Source organism: Symphalangus syndactylus, chromosome 1 (assembly GCF_028878055.3).
Source record: "Symphalangus syndactylus isolate Jambi chromosome 1, NHGRI_mSymSyn1-v2.1_pri, whole genome shotgun sequence".
Lineage (NCBI taxonomy): Eukaryota > Metazoa > Chordata > Mammalia > Primates > Hylobatidae > Symphalangus > Symphalangus syndactylus.
The window spans coordinates 145,137,435-145,150,313 of record NC_072423.2 but is presented as its reverse complement, the minus strand read 5'-3'; the positions used below and the strand labels follow the sequence as shown (position 1 = coordinate 145,150,313).

At 37.8% G+C, this 12,879-nt stretch overlaps 1 protein-coding gene across 6 annotated transcripts in view; it reads right to left on the bottom strand.

The window, feature by feature from the left end:
- The window catches only part of MSR1 (macrophage scavenger receptor 1), a 526,719-nt gene that overhangs the window by 88,421 nt on the left and 425,419 nt on the right, over nt 1-12,879 (bottom strand). The window contains exon 1 of one of the 6 annotated variants that reach the window (XM_063613223.1): nt 12,631-12,829. The exons of 4 other annotated variants lie outside the window; for them this stretch is intronic. The gene's annotated coding sequence lies outside the window, so the exon portion shown is untranslated. Of the gene's footprint in view, nt 1-696; nt 980-12,630; nt 12,830-12,879 lie in introns of those variants that run through there. One more of the 6 variants, XM_063613215.1, reaches the window with a different exon arrangement.

Here is a 12,879-nt window from a genome sequence, read left to right as displayed (position 1 = left end):
TAATTTTGGCCTCGCCTATATTTTCATAGTAATTATCTATAGCACTTTCATAGTAATTATCTATAGCACTTTCATAGTACTTAAGGTGCTCAAATTACATTATGCATATTTGGGGATATGTTTTAAATCATAAGATTTCTGAACACAAAAAGAACTATATTTTATTTTTTGTATCCTTTCCCCACATCTAGTTCAATGAAGTGCATATAGTAGATACCCAGTCAGTATTTGCTATATAATCAAGGAAAGATAATAAAAGGCATTAGATTAAAGCCAAAAATGTTCCATGAAAAGTTATGAAAGGAGAATAACTGAAATATATCAAATTATACTTTGAATAAAGCCAATATCTTAAACTAAATATGCTTAATTATATGAAAAAATCACCTTGCCAGTTCAAACTACAAAGCATTTAGTGTATTTCATGTGTATTTGTGAACATATATGTTTTTCACTCACGGAAAATTTAGCAGAAATCTCTATTTTTTGATTATCGAAAAAAACAAACCAAATTATTGCTGATAGAATAAAGCATTCTACTAGAAATCATTCACCATATATATATACACACACACACACACACAAATATATCATATATCAGACACACGCATGCACACACACAGAGTAGACATATAACAATCAATAGAAACAATTCTGGAAAAAACATTAAAATAAGTCTTTTTTTTTTTTTTTTACCTTTGGTCCTAAAGAAAGCAGCACTGATTTATCCACTTCTCTCTCTTTACAACTGAAACCTAAAATCTTTATCTCATAGTATTTCAGCATTTGGTACAAGAAGAAAGGAAATGACACATTCCTGTGTTGAAAATCTTTCTTAATGTGTTTCAATAGCACTCTCATCAATGCACAGGTTTGCAAAATCTAAATTTGTCAGATAACTCACTCTTCAACCCATTTAGGCCACTTTAAAAAAAAAAAAAAAGAGAAGTGAAAAGGAAAAGAAACAAGGGCTGTTGAAAACAAGCACGTAATTTACAGCAGATTGATTTTCCTTTTTTTTTTGGAGATGGGGTCTTGCTCTCTCACCAGGGTGGAGTGCAGTGGCGCAATCTCGGCTCACTGCAACCTCTGCCTCCCGGGTTCTAGAGAAGCGTGCCACCACGCCTGGCTAATTTTTTGTATTTTAGTAGAAACAAGGTTTCGCCATGTTGGTCAGGATGGTCTTGATCTCCTGACCTCATGATCCGCCCACCTCGGCCTCCCAAAGTGCTGGGGTTACAAGGGTGAGCCACCGCGCCCGGCATGATCTTTCCTTTTTCGTAAGTAATCTATGCTTCTAAAACATTCATTAATTCTTATGATCTCCTCTTTCATATTACTATAATGTTGAGTAAAGACTTCATGTTTGGCCGGGTATGGTGGCTCGCGCCTGTAATCCCAGCACTTCGGGTGGCTTAGGTGGCTAGATCACTTGAGGTCAGGAGTTCTAGACCAGCCTGGCCAACATAGTGAAACCCGTCTCTACATAAAATACAAAAATTAGCAAGGTGTGGTGGCATGCTTCTGTAATTGCAGCTACTCGGGAGGCTGAGGCCACAGAATTGCTTGAACCCAGGAGGCAGAGGTTGCAGTGAGCAGAGATCACACCACTGCACTCCAGCCTGGGCAACAGAGTGAGACTCTGTCTCAAAAAAAAAAAAAAAAGACTCCATGTTTAGTGATTCGGGTTTTTTTCTTAAATCCTTTTTCCTGTACCTTTATCCCTAGTCTCAAACACAAAGCACATGAAGAAAGAATATGATGCCTTAGAAAGTACAAGTAATAACCTAAAAGCACTCACTTCTGTTCTCTCTATAATGATAACAGCATTAATTTTTAGAGCGCCAGACAAGTTGTTTATTTCCAGTAGTAGAGTAGAGGGAAGGAATCTCAGGCATGGGATCAGATGAAAGGGATGTTCTTTCCCTTCCGCCATCAATCAGGGTTTTATACAATTCAACTCAGTTATTTACTCACATTCAAGAAATTCAAGTATGACTCACATAAAAACGTTCAACATTACATTAACGAGCTTTTACAACTGATAATTCTGGGAGAAGGTGTTTAGTTTATATTCCATAGTCACTTCTTCGTGCCTAAACAGGAGAAATCATGCTTCTTACCAAAAAATGCCCCAAATTGCCATGCCCATGGGCACCATCCTTCAGAAGACAATACATCTGGAAGAAAGTATGCAGGAACAGGCCACGGCCTTTGAGAGATGCAAAGTAACAGTAATATTCAGTCATTCTTAAGGTAACCACTAAAAGGCTAATAGTAGTAGTAGGACAGGCATCAAAGTAAGCTGCATAATTTCTAACCAGGCAGCTTTAAGACTAGAAGTACGATCACAATTTGATCCAGCCTGGACCAGCATAAATGCTATCGGCTATTCCTCATCAAATTCTTACTGACACGGAACTGGAGACTACAAAACTCACACTCGTTCCTTTACAATTACTTGTATATGCTTATTTTAAAATGTAGTCCTTTTAGGGTCTTTTGTACAAAATCTCAAGTTTAAAATTTAGATATCCCTGACAATACTACATGATTAGCAAAGTCAGACTCTGGGAATAACAAGCAAAGACACCAACCTCCCAAAATTCTATCCTAATGAGGTTTCTTTCTGTCAGTGTGCTTTATTTTCAGTATGTCTCTGTAATATTGTTTGGTATATATCCACAATGCTAACCACTTCCCTATGTGATGATTTCCACACTCTTCAGCCAATCTAATTTTTCATTAAAAAACTTCGCTTTTTATATGTCTAAATAGGTACTATATAATTTCATATAGTTTTATATATAATAATTATAGATTATATAACATAATATTATCTATTAGGTCTTACTATATGTAAAAACACCTTTAGCAGGGAACCATGTAAAAAATGTTCAGTTCAAGCCAATGTTTAAGTGAGAACAGAGGTAACGTCTAAAGGGTTGGGACTTTGCATTCATTCTTTCATTTGACTTCACAGCAAATTTGTCATATCACTTCCCTAATTGAGAAATTAATGTTTAGAGATGTTAAGTAAATTTCTCGAGATCACAGAGTTATGAGTCATCAGAACTGTTATTTAAACCCAGCCTGATTACAAAATTTAGCAAAACACAGTTTTTTCTTAAGCTGAAGTAGGTATATGTGTTATTAGGGGACTATAATATCTCCATCAAAAACGGTACACAGAAAACAAACCACAAACATGGGCAAATTCCAGATCATGTGGAGAGTTAATTTGTTCATAGTTATTGTGATGCATCCCAATTACTTTGTTTTTGTTGCTTATGGATATATGTGTCTAGAATGAGGTCTATGTCAGATTATGTCCAGGGACCAAATAGAGATTCATAACCAAATACACAAATGGCTTGAAAGAATTGATTCAAATGTCCTAGGGCTCATTGTGGTACAGGTATACTGAACTCAAAAGAAGATTTAACATTTTACACTCATTAAGAGGTATTTTTGTATGTCTAAAGTTACAACAGGTTGTGAGTCATAATATATAGTTAATACATTATGACTTATTTATTGTTTGATATATATATGATAAGGTTTCGAGATAAAATTTTTCATGTTCTTAATTTAAACCAATAAGTAAATAGTGATTTAAATGCAGATTTTAATAATGCTGCAATGGACACACACTGCTGTGGGATTATAAAGCACTTACAGAATTATCAAAACATTCTTTATTAAAATTGACATAGAAAAATTGAATCTTGGCAGAGCTTTTTGTTTAATAATCTTAAGCAGAAAACTGTAAAGGTACCAGTAACATTTTATATAGCCTTATTAAACAGAACTTTCCTATATGAGAATTATTGAATTCAAAAAACAGAAGCAGACCAAGGATAATATCAGAATTGAATAGTATCTTCCTTCTGTTAAACCTATAATCATATTTTGGCTCGCCCACACAATCTTAAATTGGTGGTGTTTGCGAGATTTTAAAATTTAATTAACGTATGCATTACATTTCAAAAACTTGGTTAAGAACTGTAGGCTTATGGTGTTTAGGTCTAAATTTGTGTTTCTCTATCTTAAAATAAAATTATAATAAAATAATATATCAACACTAAATAAGGTATAGAGATCAATATATTTATTTTCTTTCAAGAAACACTGCACTATGCTATACTGTCTATTTTTAAAAGAAAGTTCATGGAAGACTTCTAGTTGCAGCTTCAACATCTAAAGAGCTTGGAAGTCATCACTCATATCTCGACACCACGAAAAAAGCTGTAGAAACTAAAAATCAATGATGTCTTGGACCCATCAGAGAATTGAGGTTTCAAGGAAACCACCAGCCTGAAACCGGGAGAGAGAGGAGATTACAGAGCATCGCAGCAGAAATCAGATCACCTGCAGCTGATGCAAGTAGAACCACAAACTCGCAGGAACACCTAAGCAGGAATTTGGCAAGAGGCTGAGTATGGACCAGTGTGAACACTGGAGCCTCCTGGGGGCTGCAGTCTTCGAGGCGCCCCCTAAACACTTACAGGCTTTACTTCCAGGAATACAACTTGGTTCTCACAGTATATACCAAAAAATATCACCTGACGTCCCTAGCAGAGAGAGGGGAAATCTAATGATTTTAAAATATACATAGAGCATTTCCTGTAACAAAGGCCTACTCCCCAGCGAAAAGAGTTTATCAGAGCGTTATCTTAGCTAGGCAGCTGAAGGGCAACTATTCAATGCTCGCTCCCTCTAGTCTTCCAGCTACAGTTCAACTTCACAGAGAAAAAGGAAAAAAAAAAAAGTTCAGAAACGCTCATGAAGGTCATAGTCCAGGGAAAAGGGCCCACTAAAAGACAGAGATTTAATCGTAAGACTATAGAACACCTCCGCCCGCTCCCACATCTCACCCGTCCATCAACAGAGCTCCAGTATAATAACAGTGGATGACAGCTGAAAGACATGAAAGGTTTTTTTTGAAAGGGAAGTTTGTAGGGGAACCGAAATACAGTAGAGGCAACAAACAGACACTACAGGTAACTTTAGCTTCCGACAGCTGTATCTACAGCAAATGTTAGATGTAACCCATCTCCTAGCTAGAATAATATACAACCTCACACTAAAAGGCAAGTAAGCATATCTAAGACCCTAAAAGTCACACTGTCCTTAGACAGTTAGGGAAGTAGAATGGATAACATACGCCCAAAATACGAATGACTAATTTCCTTGCAAGATCAGCTGTCTCCTGCAAGCAACATTTGACAATTCACCCTTTCCTCGTGATGATGTGTTAACTAAGAAGATACAAAAATGCAAGGAAATGAAAGTGAATATGAGATCACTTTTATGTGCTATTTTAAAAACATTAATGCACATTGCACTGTGTTTAGGGAAGTATGGCTTCAGAATTGCAGGAAAGACCCATGCACTTTAATGAGTTTCAAAGTTGTATAAGTGTCAATTAATTTAAGCCAGAGCAAAATGCATTAAGCAAATTCTTACCGAGAAGTCTGTGAAATCATGATGGAATGTCAGCCTAGGGGCCCAAATGAGAGAAAAGAATTTATGCTATAGCCAAAAGGATTGTTGCAAGGTGGATACCATTGACTTTATAGCAATTTCACATGCTCCATCGTCTTTTATTCTCATAGCAAACCCTCTTTATTTTGCAATGAGAAAACTTAAAGACTCTTGAATAAATTATCTAGGGCCACCTGGCTAGTGAGAGACCATGAACTAGAATGTATGTTCTGTGATGTTCTAAGCCACATGGCTCACGTAGCCTTCATAAACATCATAATTGCTTATGCTATACATCTTCAGTTCCCCTCCAAATATCTCCATAAACTACTGCTTAAAGCTCCAGGATGGCCTTCGTGAAAGGGAAATAGGAACTCAGGAACCCAATTTACTCTGCCAAAAGAAAAAAGAAATTAAATTGAAAGCTGAAACTGCCTTTCATTTTGTTCCTAAGCAGATAGCTACAGATAAAAGGTTAAATATCTCCACAGGTAGCTATTTTATGTTCACCTTACCTTATGAAAGTGTAGATTTACCGAGCAAGAGAGGAATATGTGATTGATTATTCCCCTACCTGCTCCATTTCTCTTGCAAGAGGTGGATTGCCATACCCTCCTCCATCCAGCTTTTCCCCTTTAAATATAGAAGCCCTCAAAATCATCTATGGAGAAAGTCACAGACCAGAGATGGTTTCTGTGACTCTGTGTTTTTTTTTCCAGGAATGTCCTTAACCTTGGCAAAATAAACATCTAAATTAATTGAGACCTGTCTCAGATACTTTTTGGTTTGCACTTCCAAAGCTCAAACCTGTCATTTGCTGTTTGATCTTCCTGCGATCAGAGAATACATGTGTTTTTCTCTTTTGCTCCCCAAATCACTTGGGAGCACCACTCATTGGCAAATTCTAATCTGGTAATGAGAACCCTAAAAATGATTGATAGGGACACTCCACTCAAACACCTGCACTGAGAGACTACACCAAACTTGTTTTGTTTTCTATTATCTACTCTTCAAGAAGCAATCACCAAAATTTAACATGGCTTCTAGCAGCTCAAGGCCATATCTCTGAGACCACCCAACCCCCTTTTGAGCTCCTGCCTAGGATAGCTCAGGGCTGTCCGTGAATTTACTGTTTGTTCTAGCCAATACCTGACAATACGTTCCTGGCTTCCTTTAATAGAACAGTTACTAAAAAAGGGCTTACAACATTGAATTATTTCTCTGCCCTTTTGAGATGTATGTATGTTTCCTATCACCTAAGAGTGTCTTCTTCAGTAACCTGGGAGTATTTTTTTTCAAGGACCTGAAAGTCAATCCTTTGAAAAGTAGTCATGAGGAAGGATAAGACTTCTGTCTCCCGGTTTCTGTTAGGGGATAGAACCTTTCTCATTTATCACTCCAGATCCACTCTTCACCATTCTGTTTTCTCCAAAAGGATGATCCTTTTGGACAGAATTAAATGGCTCCCCTGACCTCTGGGTCCTGATTAGGTTTGGCAGGCTGTAAGGCTAGTGGGAGATTTGTGAGACAGAGGAGAGTGAATCCTCCATATTAATTACCTAAAAATGAAATAAATATTTATGGTCTAGGAATGTTGGGTGACCTCTTAATGAGTTACTTGGCTTATATAATCCAAAAATGTTCAAGTTGGCTGAGTAGACTTGAATACAATAACCTGTTATTATTGTGGAGATTCATAACATCTTAGTTCGAAAACTATACCAGTTCAAAAATCCACTACTTCTTCAATAATCGGCCCCTAGAGAAGCAACCCAGCATCTTAGCTATTAGGACTGGAGTAGGCATACTAATGCCCTCCTCACAAAGGTGTCCTTATCTGAACTCCCAGAACAATATTACATTACAGGGCAAAGGAAAATTAAGATTACACATGGAATTATGGTTACAATGGGCTCGTTCAGATGACATTAAAATAGGCAAATTACTCTGGATTATATGAGTAACTGTGAACTATATTCAATTACAAGGATCTTTAAAAGTAGCAGAGGGAGGCAGAAGAGATGCAGAGAAAATAATGTGATGAGGGAAGGATGGCCAGAAAGATGCAAGGTTGTTGACTTTGATGATGAAAAAAAGAAGACCACAGAACAAAGGATGTGGGTGGCTTCTAGAAGCTGGAAAGGGCAGAGATATATATTTTCTCCTATAGTATCCAGAAAGGAATGCAGCCACAATGACAACTTGATTTTAGCCCACGGTGACACATTTGGACATCTAACCTGTAGAAATGTAAGATAACTCATTTGTGTTACTTTAAGCCACTTAAGTTAGTGCTGCTTTGTTATAGCAGCAGAATCGTATTAATTTGCTTGGGTGCCACAACAAAATACCTCAGGCTGAGTGGCTTAAAAGTCAGAAAATTATATCTCACAATTCTGGAGTCTCAAAGACCGAGAGCAAGGTGTCAGCAGCTCTGGCTTCCCCTGAGAACCCTCTCCTTGGCCTGCAGATTCCTGCATTCTTTCTGTTTCTTCATGTGGTTTTCACTCTGTGCATGAGTGCCCCTGGTGTGTTTTTTAATGTGTTCAAATTTCCTAGTCTTAAAAGGACACTAGTCAGATTGGATTATGACTCACCCTAATGGCTTCATTTTAGCTTAATTACTTCTTTAAAGATCTCATCACCAAATACAGTCAGTCACATCCTGAGGTGTTCAGGGCTAGGATTTGGGGACCACATTTCAGTTCTTAACAAGGGCTATATTATAAAACCTTTCTTGAAGCCATGTCTAGAGGTCCCCTCAGTCAAAAAACAAAGCTACGTACTGGGGCTTATTAATAGAGGCTCAGAACTCTGACCATCCTGAGCACTATGGAAAGTCTTGACCCAATTGCATCTCATAGTAACTCCTATGGAACTGTAGACCCAACTGGCGGTTATTTCTACAGATACAAAATGCGAACTAAGAAGATATATATTTAATTATTGGCAGAATCCATATTCATTTCCTGATCTATGGATTGAAAACTCTTATGGTAGAAGGACCAAATGGAAGCCACTGAAACGACCCCTCCCCACCAGGACGGTAATCCAAAAACAATATTGCATCTCTGGGAGAACTGGTGACATCAGGGTCACCATCAAATGTTAATGTTGCAAGATTGTGATTCTGGGGTAATGATATGTGGCTGAAACTCTCAAAATGGGCAACAATGTGAAAACATCCATTTTCTGTGCAAATGTCCACTAGACAGCATCCACTATGTAGAGTCAATAATCTGGCTGACAAGATGACCTGTCTGGTGAAAGTCAGTCAGCTTTTGCCCTAGCCATAGCATATGGGAAATGGCCATGCAGAGGAGGCTGAAGTGGTTCATGGGCTGAACAATGTAGGCTTTTCTCAACAAGCCGACTTGGATACGGGTGCTTCTGAGTTTCCAATATGCAAACAGCAGAGGCTGAAAACTCAGCAAGCTGGTCTGGATACTGGTACTCCTGAGTTTCTAATATGCAAATAGCAGAGACAAATACTGAAAACTCCTGACATGGCCCAGCCAGTTATCTGTCAGCACAACGATTATACCTGATCTCTTCCAGGAAGGAATGTTTAATCGTCTATGGAAAAAGCACTTGCTAAAGATGTGGACTTTCCTTTCCTGCTTCAGTGATTCCCCCAGCACCACAATGAGCAGACACACTGAATATATATTCAATAATGATGCATACAACACAGTATTGCTTTTGACCTGGAGCACATTTTATAGATGGTTCCAAGGTTAAAAGCTTTAGGAATTAGTTCTGATGGGTCATGTTCGGTGAAAGATCCATCATTAGACCAGTCACTTCTTTCTACAGTTGGGGTTTTATAAGAATGTCAACTCACTCACACACAAAAATGGGTGGTTGGATTGGAAGAAAAATCCCCAATGCAGGGGAATACCTCAACATTAATTTTCTGCTCTACTAATTGTTTCATATTTATCATAGCACTGTTTTTTTCATCCATTTGTCTTAATTTTCAAACAATGAAAAATAAATATGTATCTTTTCAATATATTTGTAAGTAAAAATGTTGCTGATAATACCTCATACCTCACATTTATATATTTCTTAGCAAATAAATCGTTACTATTAACTTTTTCCTTTTTTTCTTTGTATTTTCCACACACAGGTAGACCATTACTACCTGTAATTTTTTTTTAATGAAAAGAAATGGAAAGGAACCTTGCATAAATTACCTTATTTCACTCCTTACAATGAAATGAGATATTGTGGGCAAAACGGTATTATCCCAGTTTAAAACTGAGGACACCCAGGCTCACAGAAGGTCACACAATGCTAAGAACTGAATCTGAATAGAACCCAGGTTGTTTTTCAGTTAGCTTCTTTCCAACACTCCATTATCTGTGGACACGACAGTGATGACTGACATGGGCCATGGTCTTTCGACTGAACAACACTTGAGATCCTTCCAGTTTCAAATCCCTCCTCGCAAATGCCTTTTGGGGAAGCAGGGTCCATTTCCCCATCACAAGGCTGACAGCACCAAGGGCTCTCTGTCTGTTCCTTGATAACTGCAGTGTAGGCTGTGACCTAGGTCAAGCCAATTACTCAATCCTGCCTGGATTTTGAGTCTTGAAAAAATAACACGAAGATAATCCCAGCACTTTGGGAGGCCGAGGCGGGTGGATCACGAGGTCAGGAGATCGAGACCATCCTGGCTAACACAGTGAAACCCCATGTCTACTAAAAATACAAAAAAAATTAGCCGGGCGAGATGGCGGGCGCCTGTAGTCCCAGCTACTCGGGAGGCTGAGGCAGGAGAATGGCGTGAACCCCGGGGGGTGGAGCCTGCAGTGAGCCGAGATCGCGCCACTGCACTCCAGCCTGGGCGACAGCGAGACTCGGTCTCAAAAAAAAAAAAAAAAAAAAATAACACGAAGATGTTAAACAAGGTAATAAACAACTCATAGCAATGACCAGAATGAGAGACCAGCGGAAGACTGATTATCTTGCATCCTGTGCTGGTCATGCTATTAGCAACCTCCTTAACTGGAGGAGGCTCCAGGCTTGTGTGCTTAGCATTCTTTGCTTCCTGCATGCCCTTTTCTCTAGCTGGGCTCTTCAGCCTCCCCAGTGATTCTCTAAGGGATCAGATATTCTTCCAGCACATTTCTTTGCTGCTTACGTTAGCCAGAGTTCTTACAATTATAATACTAATGATACTTGATGTAACCAAAGAGAAGCTGACACAGAGAAACCAGAGGATCAAAAAATACCAATCACTCTTCTTCAATTTCCATTGTCCAGGACTGTTTCTGTCTTTTTTTTCTTTTTCAGTTCAGTTGTTATAGTTCACAATGTAGCAGTTTACATTATTCCAACTGTAACTCTATAAAAGGCATGCAATCTCTACCACATCATGGGCACCATGAACAGATTCTTACATGAAAATGTGTCATGTTCTATTTCTTTTTATTAGATATGTAATGTGGATATGTGATGTGCTTTATGATCTTTAGCATTGATCCATTTTAAAGTATTCACTCAATCCTAAGAGACTTAGCTGTAAACATCCTCATTTACCAAATCTATGATAAAAAGAGAAGTTAGAACTTCCTTAATTAGGCTCAGGTGCCTGAACAGATCTGATGGAATCCTGCAGCTATCTGCAGGACAAGGATGACATCCAAAAAGCACCCAACTAAAGAGAACAATGAGTATGCTAATGAGGATGAAAGGAAATGGCAGGTTTTTAATCATCAGCCAAAGTGCAGGATACCCTACAAAGGACAAAAAGAAAACACTATCTTTTGAATAATTGTTCAAAGAAGATGATGATTCAGAAAAATAAAAATAATGGAACATAAATGGCTCAAGATTGCATTTTTCTTTACACTATAAATGGCAATTGCAGTGCTTAATCTTGAGCCTTTTATTATTTAGATATGAATACAAATTATCTTAAGAAAATTCCTTTGCAAGGCAGAAGCTTTCTCAAAATGTAAATTAGTCCTTTCCCGCCTGTCATAATGCTTACAGCGAATTTACACTGCACTTCACATGAAACTATCTCAACCAAAGAATCTTCTCTGGCTGTTTTTACATCATATGGAAGAGATTTTTGTTTATTTGTTCGTTTTATTTTGTTTTACAGTAGTGGAGACTAGTGTATCAAATGTTCCAGGCTGACTTTAAAATCTATAACAAAAACACTGCATTTCTTAAATTTGTAAAATAACTACTAGCTAAGGCAGATTAAGGAGAATTGTTAAAAAACTGGTTACTGACATGATTATATTTACATCTTGAAATAAACTTGCATTCAAATCCCTTGCTATATTCATACAACATGAAAAATGAGCAAGGTAGGGCCTCTAAAATAAGGTAGTAAAAAACTATTTCAATAAAGAAACAGTGTTATTTACATAAGAAATGAACTGTAGAATCTCAATGTTTTCCAGGAACCAAATATTTTTATATTTTATAATTCATTCATTTTTATACACAAAATTTTTATACGAATAACAATGAAGAATCTTGCCTCTATAATTTACTAATTGTGTGACATCTGAAAAGTAAAATCAGGATTAGAAAAGAACCTCTTAGAATTAAGTTCATTAAAAATATATATATACTCATGCCTGACCTTTACTATTCCCTCTATAATGTATTATAAAATTGTAAACAGTAAATTAAAGTATTAAAATTTGAAATTATAAAACCAACATTAACTCCTCTTCAGCAATATTAAAAGAAATAAATAAAATGAGTTTTAAGGAACTCTCAGAAATGTTTTGAAATATCTTTAAAAGGAAATAAAGAATACCCTTTTGTTCATAAATCATAGGCACTCAAGTCATTGTTTTTGTTATTTACTAAAACAAACTTGTGGAAATGTTATTGTTGTATCTGTCATTGGATTGAATAAAATAATTTTATTCTAAAAATACATTTAAGCTTCTCAAAACACCTGAATCAAATGGTGATAAGTCCAAGATGGCCAAATAGGAACAGCTCCAATCTACAGCTGCCAGCATGAGCGACGCAGAAGATGGGTGATTTCTGCATTTCCAACTGAGGTACGGGGTTCATCTCACTGGGGCTTGTCAGACAGTGGGTGCAGGACAGTGGGTGCAGCGCAAACAGCATGAGCCGAATCAGGGGAAGGCATCGACTCACCTGGGAAGTGCAAGGGGTCAGGAATTCCCCTTCCTAGCCAAGCAAAGCTGTGACAGACGGCACCTGGAAAATCAGGTCACTCCCACACTAATACTGTGCTTTTCCAACGGTCTTAGCAAACAGCACACCAGGAGATCATATCCCGTGCCTGGCTCAGAGGGTCCCACAGCCACGGAGCCTCGCTCATGGCTAGCACAACAGTCTGAGATCGAACAGCAAGGCTGCAGTGAGGCTGGGGGAGGGGCGCCT